Raw genomic sequence first — 24,794 nt, forward strand, 5'->3', positions numbered from 1 at the left:
AATCATTGGATTATTTCTAAAGTATAAATCCAATTATTTCCACGCACAGTTATTTCATGCTTAAAAGATCCTGCTGTGAAGAGGAATTTAGAAAACTTGGTGTTCAGATAGGAAAAGATCCAACCGAATCAGTAGGTGGTCTGATAATATACAAGCTTCTAGCAATTATAGTTGAGAAGTTGATATCATTTTTACTTTATCTCTAGAAGATAGATGCCTTAATTAATAAGTGGTCTTAAATTGATAATGTTCCACATTTGAATTAATGTGAATATATTGAAAACTGTAACACAAATGCATAAAAATTCTAAACCAATGCAGAATATTAGCCATACATTCATGATCAAGGGTACTGAAATGTTGTTACTTTTAATGTTATTTATTTTATTTTGAATCTTTTATAAGGGCTGATTTCTTCATAATTTTTGAGCAAAGCAGCATTATCTAATTTTTGCTGAGTCCTGATAGGAACATTCCTTTGTTTAAGATTTTTTTAAACATTCAACTCTTTGCTGAAGTGGCTGGATCTTTCTGTTGGCCGCTGATCTTGATTTTACGCTCACAATTTCCATGGTAAACATTCAACTGATGAGCCAGATAGAGGAATCAGCCCAAGCCATTCACGTGTGACAAATGCATTTCCCTCTATCAGTTATAGAGATCATGTTTTTGTTAGCAAGTAGGAAGAAACATTTCATAGTGAAAGATAAATTGCCACACAGGATTTAGTTCAGAACTAAAAAGACACTGTCTTACAGCATGGAGAAAGGCCTTATGACCCATCGAGTCCGTACTAATTCGATTCATTCTCGCCATGTTCACATCAACTGTCTCGAACTTCAGCCACTCATCTGCACACTACGGGAAATTTACAGTGGCCAATTAATCTCCCAATCTACATGTTTTTGAGAAATGAGAGGAAACTGGAATACCCAAGATTAAAGCATGTGATCACAAGTAAAACTAAATCAGGATTGGATCAAAGTATTTGGAACTGTCAGGCAAGATTCACTCTGGGTCTCAGGTACACGAAGGTCACATCATACTACTCTTTTCACTTTATAAAGTTTAAATTTTATTTTCAACAAAAATGGCACCTTTTTCCTGTCGTTATCATTATTGTTGCAGTTGTCTTAAATACTCAACAAGATGTAACAGACTCTCTCTTTTAATTGAACTTACTCTCCCAGCTTTGAAAAATCTATTCTCGGCATTGGTGCAGAGGCAGTTACATATTTTCAGTCCTAGCATTAATTGAATTCCTCAGACAAGTGAAATAGAACTAAATAGCATGAGATTCTATTGCACTGCCAGAAGACCAAGTCTTAACTGCAGTCTTAGAGGAATGCACCAACTGTGCCAGTGTGACTTTCCATACCATCACCCAACACCTTTGGTCAGACATAACAACTAACTCAGTTTATGCAGAAAATCTAAGATCTGTCTGTGAAGGAAATGAAATGAGACAAAAAAAGGTCATCTGACATTTAGATTTTTATAGATCAAAGACAAGACAGAGGTTCATTTCTATGGTTCAGCAGTTTGGCCTGACATTGAATTGAAGTCCAAGAACATATCCAGCCACAAGGACATAATACAGAAAGGAGCCAGTAAAAAGGCTAGGATCCCAACCACCCTGCTTCTGGACAGTTTGTCTCACTCCCATCAAGGAAAAAGCTACCTAGCAGCCACGCCAGGACTACTGGAATTAAAAGCAGTTCCCGCCCCACGCTGTCAGGCTGATAAACACTTCCATCCGCTTACCCAGCCCACCACCCCACTCCACCGCGACATACACATCCCCTAGCATCACTTTATGTACAGCCAAACAATGTACAGTATATAACTGTTACTTGCACATTGTGTTGTGCAGGATAGCTCTTCTGTTTATAGCTGCTATGTCTTTTATCGCGTTCTTGATGATAGTTGTGTTTTTTGAATGAATGTTGCATCAGATTTGGAATAATGATCATTCGGGGTGCCATGGTAGTGTAGCGGTTTGCACAATGATATTACAGGTCAGAGTGTCAGAGTTCAGAGTTCATCTCTGGTGTTCTCTGTAAGCAAGTTTGTATTTTTCTTCCTGTGTGCACTTGGCGATGAGATTCAAAGGGCTAGAAGGATCTGTTCCACACTGTATCTCTAAACAGAATTTCATTCTCCTTTACATTCATGTACTGAAGAATGACAATAAACAACCTTGATTTTGATTTTGGAAGAACTTTGCCTTCCTGCTGTATGTAAACCATGACATAACTACATTAAGTGATACTGACACCAAAACATGGTGCAAGTCCTCTGATTTTTTAACAAAACTATTTCTCCATTCAAAACAGCATGGTGTTAAGTTTCTGAGAGGATGCTGTATACCTTACTGAGGAATTTAATGAGTCCTTTGGGAGAAAGGAGATGCTCGTTAAGTGCAAATTGTGTTGACTCAGTTGATGTTTTGTTGAAGGAAACTCTAGACATTGGAAGCAAATAGCAAAGTAAAGGTTTTGCATGTTGTTGCATATTTAATATTTCAATAATATTTGAGTAATATTGTAAATATATCGTTTGATTAACCATAGAAAATGCCGGAGGAACTCAGTAGACCAGGCAGCATCTATGGAAAAGAATACAGTCCACATCTCGGGCTGAGATCCTTCAACAGGACTGAATGAAAAGATGAGGAGTCAGAATAAGAAAGTGTGGGGAGAGGGGAGGAAGCACCACAAGGTGATAGGTGAAACCGGGGGAGGGGGCCGGGGGGAAGAGGTGGGTATGGGAGGGAGGGTGAAGTAACTTGCTGCGAAGTTGATTGATTGGTGAAAGAGATACAAGAGAAGGGGGAATCTGATAGGATTTCCAGCATCTGCAGATTTTCTCATTTGTGATTTGATTAACCATTCCTTATTTGTTTAAATGATTTATTACGGGTTATATGTAAAAGTACGTGAATGGCATACGTCATCATGCCACTATGCTATACGTGCGTGCATCACTAAAAGTAAAAACAAAGTTTACATGGATCTCTCGTCTCCCTTGTTTTTTGTTTACATTAGTTTTAAGTTTTGGAGTTACCAAAAGATAACACATGTGGACTTTGGAAATTCATGTGGTGAAGTGTCACATCTTCAGCCTTTTAGCAAAACTAAAGACTATGGTATCTTTCAACCAAGAAGGAAAAAGCTTAAGCTGAGGAGAAATATGTTAAAGAAGGTTTGAGTGGATTTTTTTGAAATACACACAGAGTGTTTACAATCTAGAACACACTGCCAGAAGAGATGAAGTTAAGAGACATTTACACAGGAATTTAACTAGGCAAGGCATATAAAGGTACAGAGCTAATGGGGCAAATGTGATTAATGCAACTGGAGAAAAAATCAGCATGGATGTAATGGAATGAGGGGCCCTTTCTGTGCTGTAAAACTCAATGAGTGTCTCGAATGATCAGTTGCTGCAGTGAAACAAATGTGGTCAAGGGCTAAGAAACAGAGAAAGCTAATCAGTATTTATTTCTCTGGCAGGACAGAAGAATGTAGTGCAGTTCCAAAAATTCAGTCCCAGGAGCATTCATTACAGAAGATAAAACACAGAATACATCCTTCAGTTCATGACATTGGTGCTGACCATGATATTAATTTAACCTAATCTCATTAGCCTGCACACTGCCTATATCTTTCCATTACTTACTCTTGTATCTGCCTAAATTCTTCTTAAACATTTCCTTTGTACCTGGTTCGACCACTTCCCTTGGCAAAGAGCTCCAGGCTCCTCCCAGTCTATGTGTAGTTCAAAGTACATTGATTATCAAAGTATGTATACATTATGCAGCCTTGAAATGTGTCTCCTTACAGGCAGCCACAAAACAAAGAAACCCAAAAGAGCTCATTAAAAAAGACTATCAGACATGCAATGTGCAGAGGAAAAGAAAAGCAGACCATAGCTTCAGACTGAGTTCAGTCCAGAGAGGAGTAAATGTCACGGGGCCCTCAGACACTAAGCCTGGAGCAGGCCATAGCTTCAGACTGAGTTCAGTGCAGAGCCAAATTAAGGTCACAGAGCAGTGAGCAGAAACAGACTAACTCTCGCCTCTTGTCCCTACACCCTACCTTTTCAATCCATCTGGCCTGGTGTTTATATCATCCAAACATTGGGTCATTCCTCGCACTAGGACCTGGGCCCTGTTGTATCAGTACACTCTGGGCCTGGACACCTCGCTGCCATGTATTGGCCCATACCTGACATTTCCAAGTCAGCCAGGTGCTGAGATTGATCAAACCTTGCTCTCTGTTTAGGTGGATGGGCCTCAAATCTGCATCTCCTCCGCCCTGCTCACCCTGACTTTGCCTCGAATATGCCTTGACCTCAACCTGATTTTGCCTCAAACTTGCCTCAACCTCACCTCAACTTCACCATGCACGCTTTAACCCTCAACTCAGCCTTGCGTACGCTCGCCTCTCCATTGTTTGTGGCGATTGTTTACCATAAATTTTACAAGAAAAAGTATTATTAATAAAGTAATTAGATGTATTCTTTGTTTTCGCTGGGCTTCACCAGCACCATTTTAAACTGGAAGAATATTTACCTCGTTAATCTCTTATAAACTTTCTTTCTTTTCAGCCCAGCAATACCTCTACTTCCTCATGAAACTAAATGAATTTGGTATGTCCCTGTTGACTCTTACCAGTTTAAATCAGTGAATCATAGAACACATTGTCTGAATGCATAATGGTTTTGGGCAATTGCTCTGCATGGAACTGCAGAGAGTTGTGGACATAGCTCATCACCTCACAGGAGCCAGACTTCCCTCTGTGGAATTAGTCTATACTTCTTGTTGCTTTAGTAAAGCAGCCAGCGTAAACAAAGACCCCACCACTGCCCAGACATTTTCTTTTCTCCCCTCTCCGTTTAGGCAGAAGATACAAACGCACAAAATCACGTACCACTGGGCTCAAGGACAGCTTCTTTCTCACTGTTATCAGACTTTTGACCGGACCTCTTATACGATAAGATAGACTCTTGACCTCATGATCGTGAACTTTATCTGCACTTTGTTTAGTAACTTTTACACTTTATTCTGCATTGTTATTCTAGCACAATGACCAGTATCCAAGCAAGCTTTTCACTCTATATTGGCACATGTGGCTATAATAAACCAATACCAATCTTTTACTTTAAAGCTAAGCATTTTAGCCTTTGACTTGGGAAAAAGACGCTACCTACCTATCTATCTATGCCTGTCATCATTTCATATACTTACATCAGGTCATCCCTCAGCTTCTAATGCACCAAGTTAGTCCAACCTCTCCTTACCACTAATACTCTCTAATCCAGGCAATGCTGTGGTGAAATCCAGGCAATATCCTGGCAAATATGATTGAATCACCTTTTAGATTCCCTGGAGAAGGGAAGTGCGGCTTCAGAATCTACAGCTAATGTAGAGAGTGTGGTAATCCGTGAAGAAGATAATAATAGACCAGAGACTGTTGGCAAGCTGGATGAAAGGGCAGAAGTGTGGTAGGTACAGTTCAATGTAGATATGTCCAGCGTGATACAAGTGAGGTGATATATATTCCTACCAGGATGAAAGGAAATAAGACGTTGTAAATAATTCAATTTTCATGACTATACATTATAAAAGCAGCCTGAAGGTGCCTCTGAGCAAACATTTGAGTATGGCAGAAAAGTAAAGATTTAATAAAGTTCATGTAATCCTAGACTTTAAAAATAGATGCACAAAGAACAAAAGCCAATATGTTATCACAATCCTGCTTAAAATATGCAGTCTTTGCTCAACTAAAAAGCAGCAGAAATGTTAATGAGGTATTTTATAGCCTTCAATACCACATTCAGCAATCTCAGATCCTAACTGTGATCCCAATTTTTTGTCACAGGTGGAACTGATAGTGCCACCTTTGATAGATATTGTAGAGTCATTGAATGTTTCCAGCACAGATGCAGGTCAAATATCCCATCACGACTGCGTTGGCTTTCTGTCAGAGCGACTCAGTGGATCTACCCTCCCAATGCATTCCCAAATGCTTAGCAAGTTTTTCCTCAAAATATGTTTTTGCAATTCCCTCTTCATGGTCACATTGCAACCTGCCTCCATCACATCTGTAGGCAGTTCAATCCAGAATCCAAACAAATGCGGTGTAAAATGGTTACCCTTGTGTCAGTATAAAAATCATATCAATCAAATCAAGTTTCCTATCATTCAACGATACATGGATACAGCTGAATGAAACAGCGTTCCTCTGGGGTCAAGATGAAAACATCCACAGCACATTTAAAATAATGAGAAAAAAATAGTCACGCGGAAAAACCACGTACAGGGTGTATATATAGCCCAAGACCCAGAGCAATATGTCCTGTAAATTGATAGTACAGGTCCCGGCAATCCAGCCTGTCATTCCACCAATCGAACACTGGAAAGCAACACTAATGGGAGATCAGAGACTCCAACCGAGCACAGACCCCATACTATACCACCTCTGATGTCTCCTTGCCTCAAATGCAGCGAGAAGCAAGCCCAAGGCTTGAGGCCTATTCATCTCTACAACTGAGGCTACGCACCACCCACGTCACCTGCTTCACGATCAACAAAGGAACAGGCCTGCAGCATCTTACAGTCCAACAGAGTCTTGTGATCAGAAGAGAATCACCCATGACAATCTCCCATGGTTACACTGCATGCCACCTTCATGCACCAACTCCAATGCCTTTGAATAGCAGGCAGCAACATAGTCTGCACCCAGGTCATCTCTTCTAAACCCAGTCCAGCTCCTACGACCCACCAGCTGGCTCCTCCACTGACACGCCGGGCGGATCCTTTGACACCCCCGCCGGCTACTCCGATCTCACGGATGCAGTAGACCTGTAGTACCTGAAGTTCTTGAAGTCTAGTATACGCTTGTGATCATATAAAAAAACAATAACAAAGATAAAACCACCTTTGGTTAGCGCCGAGAGGCCGCTGCATCCAAGCACGCCACCATCTTACCGGAAACACAATTCTCTTCCCCTATAATATATATTCATGACTTCCAGTTGGTGATGTCTCCACCAGTCTAAACAGCCTCCCATTATCCAGCCTGTCCAGACAATGCAACATTTTACATATTAAATCTTATCTTAACCTTCCTTTGAAGGAACAGTCCCAGCCTCTCAAATATGACACTGTAACTACAGAATCCAACCCAATGCTGTTCTGGAGTGTCTACAATGCTTTTACTTCTTATACTGAGGTGAACAGAATTGAACATGATACTCCAGTTGAGATAGGGTCAGTGTTTAAGAAATAATCAGCATGACTTCACTGCTTTTATCCTCTATGCCTCTCTTGATAAAGCCCTCATGACCAAAATAATTGCGTTCCCACCTGCACTGCCATTTTCAGCGACTGGCGAACCCCTATTCTCAGGCTCCTCACTTTCTGCACCACTTTTCGAAGAATATTTATCGCCTCTCCTCATGTTTTATGAAAAAGCATCGACTCACACTTCTCTACATTCAACTTCATCCACCATTCATCTGCCTATTCCACCTGTCACTTTAGATTACATAACAATTTGTCACTATCCTCTTCACAGCTGACAACTCTACTAAGTTTCATATCATCTGCTAATTTAAAAATTGTGGCTTGGAGCCCCATGTCTAGGCCATTCAAAGAGGTGAAAAAAAGAGCCATTCACAATGATGTTCTGTTATTTTTTTGCTACTTAACCAACCAAGTATCCATGTTGTCATTATCACTTTTACACTCAGTGACCAATTTATTAGGCACTCCCTGTGCCTAATAAAGTGGCCACTGAGTGTATGTGTGTGGGTTTCTGCTGCTGTAGCCCATCCACTTCAGGGTTTGATGTGTTGTGCATTCAGGAATGCTCTTCTGCACACCACTGTGCGCGTGGTTATTTGAATTACTCTTGCCTTCCTATCAACGTGAAACAATCTGGCATTCTCCTCTGACCTCTCTCATTAACAAGGTATTTTCACCCACAAAATTGCTACTTACAGGAAACTATATTTTTTCCACACCATTCTCTATATATTCTAGAGGCTGTTCTGTGTGAAAGTCCCAGGAGATGAGCAGTTTCTGAGATACTCAGACCACCCCGTCTGGCACCAACAATCATTCTGTGGTTAGATCACATTTCTTCCCGTTCTGAAGTTTGGTCTGAACAACAACTGAACCTCTTGACCATCACATGTTTTTATGTATGAAGTTGTTGCCACTTAATTGGCTGATTAAGGTATTTACCTTCACAAACAGCTGTACAAATGTAACTAATAAAGTGGCCACCGAGTATATGTCACATACTTCAAATTTGCAGCACCCTAAGAAGAGAAGTCCATAATCATCAGATCAACTGCATGGCCCTCAAACTTTATGTTACCTCCTCAAAAAAATCCTGATTTCACAAAACTTGCCATCAACAAACTTGTGTTGGTTTACTTGAAATGGTCCATTTTCTTCCAAATAATTATTAATCATGCTCTGGATTTATGCATCTACACTTTCCCCAATACTGACTGATGTTTGCTTAATGGCCTCATCCCTATTCCCTTTGATGAGTGAAGTGCCACTCTCCAGTCCTCTGGCACCACCCCCAGATCCAAAGAGCATTGAAACATGAAGGGCAGAAAGGATAGGCAGAAACACATCCGCCATTATTATTATAAAGTTCTGTGTCATCCAAACAACTAATATAAGGACAAAGCCATGACAGCTCAGTAAAGCAACCCAAATAAATTCAAAGGTTGATACAAATGTATGGTCTTTCAGTTATCAGCGTGTTCTTTCAAGTGTGTAAGCCTTCCCTCCCGGGTAATCACTGAAAGGCAGTTACATGATTCATTCCCCCAAGTCTGGATTGCTACTCATTTCCTTTGTTTGCTCCATTAACCATCTGTCAGTCATTACATTCCTGACTTCTGGAATTCTATTCCAAAACAACTTTGCCTTGGCACCAAATCTCATTTCTTCAAAATCCTGCTTAAAGTTAATCACCTGAACACTGCCTAACATGCTCCACTGCTTCCTGCTTCGCTGTGTCTCTCCCCTGCCTGTTCCTAACTACCCAGCGGAGATTCCCAAGCCTTCGGGAAGGGAACAACCTTGCCCACTGAAGCATTCCGAGATCCTTCATTGCCTGCGGAGTGCTGCAGAGAAGAGATTTCTTGCAGTTTAATGACTTGTGCAACGTTGGCTAATGGAGGAAGGAAAGAGACTGAAACTATTCAAAGATATAACGTGGAAACCAGTTGAAAAAATAAATGCTTACAGGAAGAGGGTAACGTAAGAAGAATGGGGAGCTATTAATGCTAAACCTTTTAGCCTATCTGTCTGAACGCTAACCAAGATACAAGGGTTAGTAGTGTGGAAGATGTCACCAACTGAATGTGTGGAACAGTGAAGAAAGGGAGGAACTGTTCATAATAAGCCTTTCACAAAGTCAGCCTAACCCAATGTAAAATACCCAAACATACCTCTGTAAAGCTATCAAACTGAAAATGTATGGTCTTTACTTCGTTTAACAGAGTATAAACCTTCCTTTCCAGGTATTCACCTAAAGGCAATTATACAAGTCATTTTACAGCAATTTATACACTATAAATAGCAACAAAATAAAAACCCGATAACCCTTATCTATCGTGGAGCTGGTTAATGGATATGGCCAGTATGCTGATGACAACCGTGACTATAAAAACAAGAGATTCTGCAGATGTTGGAAATCCAGAGCAACTCACACACACAGAATGCTGGAGGAACTCAGAAGGTCAGGCAGCATCTATGGAGGTAAATAAACATTTCGACATTTTTGGGCTAAGATCCTTCAACAGGCCTGGAAAGGAAGAAGCCAGACTAAGAAAACTGGGGGGAGGGGGAGTGAAAGGTGATAGCTGAAGACGGGTGAAGGGGAAAGTGGATGGGGAGTGAAATTAGAAACTAGGAGATGATCGGTGGAAGAGGTAAAGGGGTTAAGAAGGAAGAATTTGATAGGAGAAGACAGTGGATCCTTGGAAGAAAAGAAGGAGTAGGGAAAAAGCCAAAGTTAAAGCTAAAGCAGAAGTTAAAGCAAAGGAGAGGAAGCAAGGAAGCAAAAATTAGTGGGAAGACAGAGGATTGGGAAGTTTCTAAAAGCTTGCAAAAGGAAACTAAGAAGGTCATTAAGAGGGAAAAGATTAACTATGAAAGGATGCTAGCAAATAATATCAAAGAAGATACTAAAAGCTTTTTCAAGTATATAAAGAGTAAAAGACAGGTGAGAGTAGATATAGGACCGATAGAAAATGATGCTGGAGAAATTGTAATGGGAGATAAGGAGATGGCGGAGGAACTGAATGAGTGTTTTGCATCAGTCTTCACTGAGGAAGACAGCAGTATACCGGACACTCAATGGTGTCAGGGAAGAGAAGTGTGTGTAGTCACAATTACAACAGAGAAAGTACTCAGGAAGATGAATAGTCGAAGGGTAGATAAATCTCCCAGATCAGATGGAATGCACCCTCGTGTTCTGAAGGAAGTAGCTGTGGAGATTGCGGAGGTATTAGCGATGATCTTTCAAAAGTCGATAGATTCTGGCATGGTTCTGGAAGACTGGAAGATTGCAAATGTCACTCCGCTATTTAAGAAGGGGGCAAGGAAGCATAAAGGCAATTATAGACCTGTTAGCTTGACATCAGTGGTTGGGAAGTTATTGGAGTCGATTGTCAAGGATGAGATTACGGAGGCATATGACAAGATAGGCAGAACTCAGCATGGTTTCCTTAAAGGAAAATCCTGCCTGACAAACCTATTGCAATTTTTTTGAGGAAATTACAAGTAGGCTAGACAAGGGAGATGCAGTGGATGTTGAGTATTTGGATTTTCAGAAGGCCTTTGACAAGGTGCCGCACATGAGGCTGCTTAAAAAGATAAGAGCCCATGGAATTATGGGAAAGTTACATATGTGGATAGAGCATTGGCTGATTGGCAGGAAGCAGAGAGTGGCAATAAAGGGATCCTATTCTGGTTGGCTGCTGGTTACCAGTGGTGTTCCACAGGGGTCCGTGTTGGGGCCATTTCTTTTTACTTTGTACATCAACGAGTTGGATTATGGAATAGTTGGCTTTGTGACTAAATTTGCTGATGATACAAAGATAGGTGGAGGGGCTGGTAGTGCTGAGGAAACAGAGAGTCTGCAGAGAGACTTGGATAGATTGGGAGAATGGGCAAAGAAGTGGCAAATAAAATACGGTGTTGGAAAGTGTATGGTTATACACTTTGGTAGAAGAAATAAACGGGCAGACTATTATTTAAATGGGGAGAGAATTCAAAGTTCTGAGATGCAATGGGACTTGGGTGTCCTCGTGCAGGATACCCTTAAGGTTAACCTCCAGGTTGAGTCGGTGGTGAAGAAGGTGAATGCAATGTTGGCATTCATTTCTAGTGGAACAGAGTATAGGAGCAGGGATGTGATGTTGAGGATCTATAAGGCACTGCTAAGACCTCACTTGGAGTACTTTGTGCAGATTTGGGCTCCTTATTTAAGAAAGGATGTGCTGATGTTGGAGAGGGTTCAGATAAGATTCACTAGAATGATTCCAGGTATGAGAGGGTTAACATATGAGGAACGTTTGACCGCTCTTGGACTGTACTCCTTGGAGTTTAGAAGAATGAGGGAGGACCTCATAGAAATATTTTGAATGTTGAAAGGCATGGACAGAGTAGATGTGGCAAAGTTGTTTCCCATGGTGGGGGAGTTTAGTACGAGAGGGCATGACTTAAGGATTGAAGGGCGCCCATTCAGAACAGAGATGCGAGAATTTTTTTCAGCCAGAGGGTGGTGAATCTGTGGAATTCGTTGCCACGGGCGGCAGTGGAAGTCAAGTCATTGGGTGTATTTAAGGCAGAGATTGATAGATATCTGAGTAGCCAGGGTATGAAAGGTTATGGTGAGAAGGCGGGGAAGTGGGACTAAATGGGAGAGTGGATCAGCTCATGATAGAATGGCGGAGCAGACTCGATGAGCCGAATGGCCAACTTCTGCTCCTTTGTCTTATGGTCTTATTGTCTAAACACTGGTAATTCACAAGGTTGCATTGACCAATTAACCTGCTAACTGGTACGTCTTTGGACTGTGGGAGGAAACTGGAGCACCGGGCAGAAATCCACGTGCACACAGGAAGGATGTACAAGCTTTCTTACAGAGGACTCTGGAATTGAACTCTGAACTCTAACACTCCAAGCTGCAATAGCGTCATGTTAACTGCTATGTCACCATGGTGTCCTTTCTGTTATAAATGAGCATAAAATCATAAAATATAATCAAAGTGCTTTTTGTACATCAAAACAAGCACAAAAGGTTTTGTATAATTTAATTGTAGGCCTTCGTTCATCCCTACCAACTGAGTTTGTCACTTAGTAATCAATTGTAATGAATTGTACTGTCCAGATCATCGGTATAATGTAAAACAGGTAGAGCTTTTGAGCCTCCAGACATTATTTGAGGTATCTTCAAAAGACTTCTTGGCCTTTTTCTAAGTAAACTTTTAACACTAGTTTTGCTTTTCTTAATTCTGATGAGTGTGGGAAGAGATCAATGTTGAATATTTCCTTTCCAAAGTATGGAGAATCCCGATGAGAACCCTCAGAGAGCCCTGAGCACAGGATAGGAGGATATCTCTGAAAAAGCATGGCTAAAGAGATAATTGTTTTTTTTTCACTATTGTCACATGTACTGAGGTGCAATGCAAAAATTTTGTTTTGCATGCCATCTATACAGATCATTTCACACATCAGCGCATTAGGGTAGTGCAAGGGAAAAGTAACAACAGAGTGCACAATGTGGTGTTATAGTGAAAACACAGTGAGGTGGAAAATAAAGTGCAAGACCATGACAAGCTAGATTTGTTAAGTAGTCTTATAGTAGCAGGATAGAAGAAATTGTCCAGCTGCAGTTACATCCACTGGGATAAAGTGCTTTGAGAGATTGATGATGATATGTACCAACACCAGCCTGAGAAGTAACTTGGATCCGTTCCAATCTGCCTTCCATTATAACAGGTCAACAGCAGACGCCATTTCATTGGCACTTCACTTAACCCGAGAACATCTGGACAGTGAAGACGCACACAGCAGGATGCTGTTCATTGACTGCAGCTTGACATTCAATACTATCATCCCCTCAAAGCTAATCAATAAGCTTTAAGAACATGGCCTCAATACTCCTTTGTGCAATTGGATCCTTAATTTCCTCACTTGCAGATCTCAGTCAGTTCAGATTGGCAACATCTCCTCTGCAACCTCCACCAGCACAGGTGCACCACTGCTTAGCCCCCCGCTCTACTTGCTTTACACTTATGACTGTGAGGCTGTACAGCTCCAATGCCATATTTAAGCTTACTGACGTTGGCTGAATCAAAGGTGGTGATGAATCAGATTATAGGAGGGAGACTGAAAATCTGTCCGAGTGGTGTCACAACAACAACCTGTCATTGAATGTCAGCAAGACCAAACAGAGTTGAATATTGACTTTAGGAGGAAGAGGCTAGAGGATGAGCCAGTCCTCACTGGGACATCAGAGGTGGAGAGGATCAACAACTTTAAATTCCTTAGGGTTATAATTCCAGAGGACCTGTCATTGGTCCAGCACGTAAATGCCATTACAAAGAAAGAATGGCAGCACTTGTACTTCCTTACAAACTTGTGAAGGTTCAGCATAGCATCTAAAGCTTGGACAAACCTATATAGATGTGTAGTAGGGAGTACATTGACACGTTGCATCATAGCCTGATAGGGAAACAGCAATACATTGAATGGATCACAAGTAAAGCCCTCCCCACCATTTAGCACATCTACAAGGAGTGCTATCACAGGATGATCATGGATGCCCACCATCCTTGCCATGCTCCCCTCTTGCTGCTGCAATCAGACAGGATGTACAGAAGCCTTAGGACCCACACTACCAGGTTCAGGAACAAATTCACTCACCCTGTCACTGAACTGCTTCCACAACGTATTGACTCACTTTCAAGGTCTCTTCATCCCATGTTCTTGATATTTATTGCTTAATTATGTATGTATTATTATTTTTTTCTTTTATATTCTTTCATTTTGTATTAGCATAGATTGTTATCTTTTGCACATTGGTTGTTTGTCCACCTTGTTGGGTAGGTAGAGTCTTTCATTGATTATATTGTATTTCTCGTATTGACTGTGAGTGCCTGCATGAAACTGAATCTCAGGGTCGTACACGGTGACATATGTGCACTTTGAAAATAAATTTACTTTGAAGTTGATACAGTCTACATGGACTTCACTAAGGCATTTGACAACAAGACACATGAGACACTGCTCCATAAGGTAAGTGCCCATGGGAACCAGGGCAATTGGCAAATTGGATCCAACATGCTTTAACGATAGGGAAAAGGAATGCTAATTGAGGGTGGTTTTATCATCTGGAAGCCTGTGATCACAGAAGATGGTGTAGAGACTCTTGCTGTTTGTTAGTTATATTGATGATGATGTATGTGAAATCAGAAGGAATGATTAATGATTGTGCCATTGAGGGTCGTCATCTACAAAATATTGATCAGTTGGGTAGCATGGGCAAAGAAATGGAGGATTGAATTAAATCCTGAAAACTGCTATATTTTGGGAGGACTATTAAAGCTTGGGTATATAAAATAAATGAGAATTACTGAGGAATAGAGGGACCTTGCTGTTCATGTCTAAGAACCCCTGATGACAGTAACACAGGCAGGCCTTGTCATTATTGGGCAAGGCATAGAATGCAAAGATTTCAGAGGGAATTTGAGGATGAATTTGAGGGTGGTGGATGCAGGTGTTTAGATGAGCTAAGCATAGGCCAAGTGGCTATTATAGATAGATAATACTTGACCAGTATGGTATACAAATGGATCTGTTTCTGTACTCTATGACTCTCTGTCTGCATGGAATCTCTCTGCACAACTCGGCAGAATGTGGCGTGCATTATCACTGGCATGCAATACCCCAGGAGCTCATGAAACTGGCTGGTGTTTAAATATTTCCAGTAATATCTGGAAGGCCATTTTTCATGGCAAATTCCAAGTCCTTATTCTCTCCATCCCTGTCCTTTTTCTCCTTCTTCTGTTCACTAGGACAAATTGTCCTCAGGGGATAACCTCATCCTCTCCAATTTCAGGGTCTTTTCATAGAGTCAGAGTCATACAGCATGAAAACGGCCCTTCTGCCCAAATCATCCATGCTGACGCATTCATGCTAGTCCCATTTTCCAGCTATTGCCCCACAACCTTATAAATATTTCCTATTCATGTATCTGTCTTACTGTCTTATAAAACCTGTTATTGCACCTGATACAATCATTTCTTCTGAACTAAGATAGATAACAGAATTGAGCTGGAGCTTGCTTCATCTGTACAGTCTGGGGGCAGACTTAATGCAGACACTTATGTACTGGGCAGGCAAAGGAGCTCCTTTTGTGCTATCAACAGAAGTAGCTGAACCCCATTTGAATCTGACTTTATGTGTTAGGTACTACCTAACCCTCCAGCAAAGAAAAATGATCAGTTGACCCAGTCTTTGCCTAAAACTGCTGCCTTTTTGTTGGAATACTGTCAGATCCTACCCTATATTAACAGGAGATACTTTCATTTGAAGGCAATGGAATTGAAGATCTATACAAAGCCACGACTTCCCTCCACAATTCCCTCCCCACCCCCACAAAGGAGTTGTACATAAACAGATGGCGCCTTTGTAGAAATAATGAATGAATATGGATTTCGAATAATAATGAAACATGGGCTATTAGAACAACCTTTTAGAGATAGGCTCCAGACTGTTACATCAATTTAATTGATAGCTACATTGCTCCAAAATTCAACCCTCAGCACAAAGATACTTTGCTGATTTCATCTGAACTTTAAACATAGACTTCAAAGTAGATGCTTTCCATGTTACCTGCAGTGAGTTTGGATGAGAGGCTTGCAGGTTTTCGTCACTAGGTAATGATGATGATGTCACAGGGTGGTTCCTGAAAGATAATGGAAAAGTAGAAGTGTCAATGATGCTGAATATTTCCTTCCAAATTTTATTTCAGGGCTTCACTTTAAATTCTCTTGGCATTAGTAATTTCATAGAAAGTATCTGTGGAACATTTTAATTGCAAAATTGAACAAATTCCTCAAAGCAACAGGAGTCTGACGGGTATCAACATGGATTGAAACAAGACTGCGGCCAACAGCAATCAGATGCCTTTGGTTAATGGCTGCTGCTGTCTTGCCGGTGTAAACACTGATTCTGAATTCCATCCAGATTAAATAATCCACTTGAATCTCTACCAGTTAGTTTACTAGGAAGATTGCTCGAGTCTGGGCAATTTCTTTTTGCTCCCAAAAATAGCAAAAGCATTAAAATTCCTCTAGTAGTTGGTGTTAATATGAGTAATCTTGAGTTTGTTTGTTTAATCTGCGTGTTACATTGTGTGACAAGTTGTTGGTAATAAAAACAGTGCTTCAACCACTTCTAGGTTTTCGATACTCAAATAAACAGGAAAAACAATTGGTGTCACTTTAACCACTCAGGCTGAAGGTTTGTACAACAGCTGGAAGGTCTGAATAAATTAGTGTCCATAACTTATCGTGCTGAATTCAAATTCAAGTCAGAGAAAGAAAGTGAATTAAAGAGAAGAAAAGAATTTTTAGTTTTAACTTAAAGCAGTAGCTTCAAAAATAATTAAAACCAAAAGGAACCACAGCAATACTGAATTATCAGCTCTAGAGCGACTTAATGGATGTCACAAAGTATTCAGTTTCAGTCTGGACTAATCAACTGATTTGTTTTTAATTTCAGAAGTATGCATTAATTGTTATCAAATCAACACATTCTCTTAAATACCACCAATGTCACTCATGTTTCAACCTTAAGCAATACACCAATGAAGTATTTGATAGATTGCCAGACAGGTCCCCGCACCTCAGTGTCCAGCATAGTGCATCACTCAAACCAAGTTGGATCAAGACCATAAGACAACGGAGCAGAAATAAGCTAGTTTGCTCTGCCATTTCATCATGGCTGATTTTCTTTCCCTCTCAATTCTTTTTTCCTGCCTTCTTCCCATAACCTTTGACACCCTTACTAAACAAGGACATATTAACCTCCGTTTAAAATATTTCCAATGACTTGGCCTCCACAACCATCTTTGTCAATGAATTCTACAGATTCAGCATTCTAGGGCTGAAGAAAATCCTCTTCTTTTTTGTTACAAATGAAAGTCCTTGTATTCTGACGTTGTATCCTCTCGTCCTAGACTCCCCCACAACAGAAAACATCCTCTCCATGTCCACTCCTTCTAGGCCTTTCAATATTTAATAGGTTCTACAGGGCTCGTCTCTCATTCTTCTAAACTAACGACTACAGGTCCAACACTCAAGAGCTACTAGTAGCAAAAATTAAAATAAAATGAATTTTAAAAATCTTTGCACATTTTAATACATGGAAAGATTTTTCAAAGAATCTAAGTTAACCAATATTTCCATTTACAACCCTTTGAACTATTAAAGTTCAAGGTGAAACACTCCCGGGTGAGTTAGCTGTACATGTGAAGGACGAAATGTCTACGATGTCACTCCAATATTGAATTTGAAACATGATGAAAAAAACTAGTAAGCTCCTATCAGCAATTTTAGGATTTGTGCATTCTTGTGGAAATCTTTTAAACCACTTATCATTATGCAGTTATGGGGCAGTCAGCAGTTACAAAGGAAACTGTTGATAGATGTTGTAAAATCTTGGCCAATTTCTTGTGATCCCTACAGTCACACAAAAAAGGGGAAAAGCCTATTTTATTGACAGGAGATTATTCAGCTGGTGGTGTGGTGAAAGAACTCACTCCACAAAAGATTATTATGTACTGCACAAACTAAATAATAAACAAGCAACACCAGAAGAAGATGTAATTACTTATTGGAATGCAACTAAAAGCTTCGTCTACACAAGAGATTCTGTGGATGCTGGAAAACCAGAGCAATACACACAAAATGTTGGAAGAACTCAGGAGGTCAGGCAACATATATGGAAATTGGAATCAGAATCAGGTTTAATATCACCGGCAAATAATAAAAACTGTGAATTACAGTGCCTATAAAAAGCACCCTCCCCACTTGGAAGTTTTCATATTATGTTGTTTTACAACATACTTTATACTTAATTGTCGCCAAACAATTGATACTAGAACGTACAATCATCATAGCGATATTTGATTCTGTGCTTCCCGCTCCCTGGATTACAAATATTAAATATTAAAAATAGTAAAAATTAGTAAATACTAAAGATTTAAATTATAAATCATAAATAGAAAATAGAAAAATGGAAAGTAAGGCAGGGCAAAAAAAAACGAGCAGTAGGTCCGGATATTTGGCGGGTACAGCCCAGCTCCGAGTCAGGATCTGTTCAGCAGTCTTATCACAGTTGGAAAGGAGCTGTTCTCAAATCTGGCTGTACGAGTCTTCAAGCTCCTGAGCCTTCTCCCGGAGGGAAGAGGGACGAGAAGTGTGTTGGCTGGGTGGGTCGTGTCCTTGATTATCCTGGCAGCACTGCTCCGACAGTGTGCGGTGTAAAGTGAGTCCACGGACGGAAGATTGCTTTGTGTGATGTGCTGCGCCGTGTTCACGATCTTCTGCAGCTTCTTCCGGTCTTGGACAGGACAACTTCCATACCAGGTTGTGATGCACCCTAGAAGAATGCTTTCTACGGTGCATCTATAAAAATTCGTGAGGGTTTTAGGGGACAGGCCAAATTTCTTTAGTTTTCTCAAGAAGTAAAGGTGCTGGTGGTCCTTCTTGGCAGTGAACTCTGCTTGGCTGGACCAAGTCAGGTCATTTGTGATATTGACCCCGAGGAACATTGCATCACAATGGATTTAATTTGGCTTGTTTGACCTGACCAACAGAATAAGACTCTTTCATGTTAAGGTGAAAACAGATCTCTGTAAAGTGGTCTAAATTATTTACAAATATAAAACACAAAATAATTGATTTCATAGTATTCATCCCCATCAAGTCAGTAGATGTACCTTTGGCAGCAATTAGATCCTTGAGTCTGAGTGGATAGGTCTCTATCAGCTTTACACATCTGGACACTGCAATTTCCCCCCTTTTTTCTTTACAAAACTGCTTAAGCTCTGAGATTTCATGGGGGTCATGAGTGAACAGCCCTTTTCAAGTCCAGCCACAAATTCTCAACTGCATTGAGGTCTGGACTCCAACATGTATTTTATATTTGTATTAATTTTTATCACTTTGTAGAGATCACTTTGCCACAAAGAAGTTATTTTCTCTTGATCAAAGTCAAAAAAAGGCCGAATTAAATCCACTGTGATCAATGTTGTAAAACAATGAAACAAGAAAACTTCCAAGAGGGGTGAATACTTTTTATAGGCATTGTGTGTGTTATTTGGCAGAAGGCTCCTGCGCCTTCTTCTTGATGGTAGCAATGAGAACAATGCATGTCCAGGGTGATGGCGATCGTTGGTGGTGGATGCCACCTTTATGAGGCACTGCTCCTTGAAGATGTCCTGGATGCTATGGAGGCTAGTGCCCATGATGGAGCTCTCTGAGTTCACAACTTTCTGCAGCATCTTTTGATCCTGTGCAGTAGCCTCCCACCCCCATCCCCGTACCAGAGGGTGCTGCTGCCAGTTAGACTGCTCTCTATAGAAATTCCCAGTTTAGCTTCAACCCCTGATGTTTCAGGTCAAGACTGTTCATCAACACTGGAAAGGAAGGGGAGAAGATGCCAAAATATGAAGGTGGGGAAAGGAAACAAGAACAAATTAAAAGGTGCTAAGTGGAACCAGGTGTGTGGAGGAGGGGAAGAAGTAAGAAGCTGGGAAAGGCAAAGGACTGCAAAAGATGGAATCTTGGAGGAGATGAGAGTTAACCATGTGAGAAAGGGAAGGAGGAGGGCCACCAAAGGAAGGTGATAAACAATTGGAGGAGATAGGTAAGCGGCCTGAGTCAGGAATGGAAGGAATGGGAAGGGTGAAGGGAAAAGATATCAGAAGGTGAAATCGATGTCGAGGCTACCTAGGCAGAATATGAGGTGCTACTCCTCCAACCTGAGAGTGACCTCACCACGGCAGAAAAGGAGACCATGGACAGACATGTCGGAACGGGAATGGGGATCGGAATTAGCATGGTAAGCCATGGGGAAATACCACATTTTGTGGATGGAGCGGAGTTGCTTATAAGTTGCGATTAAGTTTTGAACCACATGAATTAGAAATGAACTGCACAAGCTGTTAGGATTATTCTGTCAACTGTGGTGACTGTGTCATTCTAGGCCACAGAGCAGATGACTTTAAATGTAAAAGCATTCCAGAGCACTGGAATACCCCGCACTCAATGGATGATATATCCACAGAAATCAAGTTTTGGGTCAATCTACTAAAAAAGATCCTGCAGTAGTTTCTTGGCCAATGATACTCACTGCTCATTTATGGAAAACCACATTCAGTTGAGAGTTTGCCAAATTATATTAGGAGACTGGGGACCAATAAATGTAGTTTCTAAAGACTTTACACACTTGGCTTTCATTAGTTGTGTGTTCAAATTGCAGTTAATTAGTTTTCCTGATCCTGCTCTCTTTTGTCCATCTTCCAAATATTTCCATCATTGAATTCACACATCATCATTAAAACAAAATAGCTGAATCACTTAACAAAAGCACTTACTGCTGGTGACATTAACAGATAAACAATTGCGGATGTTTATATATTGTTCCGCTGTCTGCAGATTTATCAATGGTATTAAATAATGCACCATTGCTGCAATTTAAACAGCAAACAACAGAATGCTGTAATTACACGGTGTCCACTTTATTAGATACACCCTTTACCTAATAGAATGGCCACTGAGTGTATGTTCGTGGTCTTCTGCATGCTGGAGCCCATCCACTTCAAGTCTCAATGTGTTGTGCATTCAAAAGTGCTCTTCTGCACATGTGTGGTTATTTGCATTACTGTTACTTTCTGTCAGCTTTAACCAGTCTGGGCATTCTCCTCTCGCCTCTCTCATTAAGGAAGTGTTTTCACCCACAGAACAACCACTCACTGAATGTCTTTTTGTTTCTCACATCAGTCTCTATAATCTCTAGAGTCTGCTGTGCATGAAAATCCCAATAGATCAGCAGTTTCTGAGATACTTAAACCACCCAGTCTGGCACCAATAATCATTCCACAGTCAAAGTCACTTAGATTACATTTTTTCCCCATTTTAATGTTTATTCTGAACAGCAATTGAATATCTTGACTATTCCTGCATGCTTTTCTGCACTGAGTAGCTGCCACATGATTGGCTGATCAGATGTTTGCATTAATGAGGAGGTGTACATGTGTACCTAATAAAGCGGCCACTGAGTGTAGGAATAATCTGTCCACTAACTCTGGTAAAACATTATTTCTAATACGAGTTATTTGCCATGAACAAAACTTGTTTACCTAAATTCACCTCTATAAAAAAGTACTGAATTATTCTTTGTTAAAAGACGAATCAACTGATGAAAGAAACAATGGACTTCACAGTAAAGGATCCAAAAGGAGAACATTCAGCTCAAAATTCTTGTCTTTGAGTACAGTCTGACTGGACAATCCAAAATGAGTTTCATTACGGCCCTGCAATGCAGATTTATGCTAAACAAGAACAAATTATTTTTTTGATAATTTATTGTTTTATTTTAATTTTTATTTATAGATATGTAAAAACAAGAATGTAATGTGAAGACTTTATAAAGCACTGGTGAAGCCTGAGTTGGAGTATTGTGAGCAGTTTTGGGCCTCTTCCTTTAGAAAGGATGTGCTGAAAATGGAGATGGTTCAAAGGAATTTCATGAAGATGAATCCAGGATTGAATTGCTTGTCATATGAAGAGCATTTAATGGCTCTGTGCCTGTATTCACTAGAATTCAGAAGAATGAGGGGTGTCCTCATTTACATCTATTGAATCGTGAAAGGCCTTGATGTGGGGAGAATAGGGGGGCGTTCTTCTGGAACAGAGATGAGGAGGAATTTCTTTAGCCAGAGGGTGGCGGATCTGTGGAATTCATTGCCACAGGCAGCTGTGGAGGCCAAGTCTTTATGTATATTTAAGAAGAAGTGTTTTGATTCTTGATTGGTCAGGGCATGAAGGGATATGGGGAGAAGGCAGGAGACTGGGGCTAAGAGGGAAAATGGATCAGCCATAATGAAATGCTGGAGCAGACTCAATGGGCCGAATGCCCTAATTCTGCTCCTATATCTTATGGTCTTATACAGGATGGTAACAGGCCCTTCCAGCCCAAAGAGCCCATGGTGCCATTTTACACACGTGACCAGTTATCTTACTTACCCGTTGGTCTTTGGGAAGTGTCGGGAAACCGGAGCACCTGGAGGAAACACATGTGATCATGGGAGAAAGTCTGAACTCCTCACAGACGGTGGTGGGTACTGAATCTGGGTAGCAAGGTAAAGTGCTATGTTAACCACTATGCTACCGTGCTGCCTCATATGTTATTATCATTCAAGTACAAGGCAAGAAAATAAGCATCTGAATTTTTCGAGCACCGTTCGTGACCTTTGCTCTCCTCAGTATGTCAGTGAAGTATTTCTCAGGCATATTCACTGTTGCAATGAAGGAAATGTGCAGACACACTCGAAGCTCCCACAAATGATAATAGCCTGATAATCTACTTTGCTGTGTTAAATAATAGACATTACCCAGGGATTAACTTCCTTATTCTTCTTAGACATGGTTCCATAGATTTTTCAGATCAGCCTAGAAGTGAAGATGGTTGATAACCAGTACATGAAGTCATAGTCATACAGTATGGAGACAGGTTCTTGGGCCCACCATGATCTTGACCATCAAGAATCCATTCATAGCAATCCTACTTATTAGCTCTTGGACTTGATTCTGGTCCCACCAAGCTTGTCTAGGTACCTCAACAATGTTGTGAAAGTCTCTGCCTTTACCACTCCCTTCACTCACTACGGTGCTCTGATGTAATGGCTTTTATCATGCTCTTGCTCCCCCGACCTTGAACAAGCCTAATGATCAAATGATGACTATTCTACCTACCAAGAGGGTTCTGCTCCATAATCCTGACTGCAGTTTACATACCACCATCGGCTGATCATAATCAAACACTTGAGACACTGCATGATGCCATCTCCAAACTTGAATCAGTTCATCCTGACACATTTCAAATCACTGTCTCGTATATCGAGTAAGCTTGGTTGAAGAAATCCCTGCCCAATTACCATCAGCATATAAACTGTAGCATCAGAGATCCCAACATACTAGATCACTGCCACAATAAGTTAAGGAATGCCTACTGTTCCATGCCCAGACCGCACTTTGGGAAATCTGATCACTTGGCTGTCCTTCTCCTCCCTGCAGACAGGCAGAGGCTACAGAGCAAGGCTCCAGCAATTAGGACAACATAGGGATGGTTGCGGGAGGCAGAGGAGTGGCTGCAGGATTGCCTTGAATCGATGGACTGAGCCACTCCTCTGTGGATCTCAATGAATACAGTATGGTTGTCACAGACTTAATAAACGCAGACTCTATAAATCTAGATAAGTGTGTCCCGACAAAATCTTCCCCAACCAGAAACCCTGGATGAACCATGCTGAGGGCGAGATCAGAGGCATTCAAGGTTGGCCACCAAGAAAGTTACAAACGGTCCAGGTATGATCTCCGGAAAGCCAACTCACTGGTGAAGTGGTAATTCCAGACTATACTTGAAGGATGATCGACAACTGTGTCAAGGCTTGAATCCAATCATCTTTTACAAAGGGAAACAGTTACTACCCCTTCAACCATCAGGCTCCTGGATCAGAAGGGATACTGTCACTCAACTTCACTTGCCGCATTACTGAAGTATTCCCACAATCTATGGACACACTTTCAAGGACTCTTCATCTTACACTCTCAATATTTATTGCTTATATCTTTATTTCTTTTATGACTAATTTTAATTTTTTCTCAGCTCAAGCTGGTAAAACCTGAAGTAGGGCACAACCAAGCACACTCAATTGCTAGGAACTTTTGGTCTATTCTAACGGTGTTTAGTATTACAGCTTTTTGAAGATTTACATAAATATTGCTGTGTAGGCCTAATTCTTTAATGCCATTGTGTAGTGACTTGGGATGATACCATTTGCAGATATTATGATTGCAACAATGAATACCCTGTTTATGTTCCATAGTCTTTCAATTCCCTCTTTTAATTAAGCATATTTCTGGTATCTTTTCACTTATTGATTTCTGTATGATGTTTGTGTTATTCTTAAACCATAAGACATAGGAACAGAATTAGGCCATTCAGCCCATCAAGTCTGTTCTGCCATTCTATAATGGCTGATCCCAGATCCCATTCAACCCCATACACCTGCCTTCTTGCCATATCCTTTGATGCCTTGATCGATCAAGAAACGATTAACACGAGGAAATCTGCAGATGCTGGAATTTCAAGCAACACACATAAAAGTTGCTGGTGAACGCAGCAGTTAACTGAATGGTAGCAGACATCCCACCTCTCCCGGAAGTTCCGGGAGTCTCCCGCATTTGAACAGTGGCTCCCTGATGCCCGCAAATTATATACAATATCACAGAAATCAATTTTTTTGAGAGCAAGAGAGCGTGTGAGCGGGAGGGAAAGAGAAAGCAAGCGAGAGTGCGAGAGAGAGAGCGCGAGAGAGAACGTGAGAGAGAGCGAGAGAGAGCGCAAGAGGGAACGTGAGAGAGAGCGCGAGAGATCGCGGGAGAGAACATGAGAGAGA

The 24,794-nt window shown here is 40.9% G+C and overlaps 1 protein-coding gene across 7 annotated transcripts in view; it reads right to left on the reverse strand.

Annotated features, from left to right (window-relative positions):
• The window catches only part of tenm3 (teneurin transmembrane protein 3), a 2,629,382-nt gene that overhangs the window by 1,196,308 nt on the left and 1,408,280 nt on the right, over positions 1–24,794 (reverse strand). For all 7 annotated transcript variants that reach the window (XM_063049436.1, XM_063049434.1, XM_063049437.1 and 4 more), the window contains exon 6: positions 15,938–16,010. The gene's annotated coding sequence lies outside the window, so the exon portion shown is untranslated. The remainder of the gene's footprint in view (positions 1–15,937; positions 16,011–24,794) is intronic.

The sequence above is a fragment of the Mobula hypostoma genome, chromosome 5, assembly GCF_963921235.1.
Source record: "Mobula hypostoma chromosome 5, sMobHyp1.1, whole genome shotgun sequence".
NCBI classification, from domain to species: Eukaryota; Metazoa; Chordata; class Chondrichthyes; order Myliobatiformes; family Myliobatidae; genus Mobula; species Mobula hypostoma.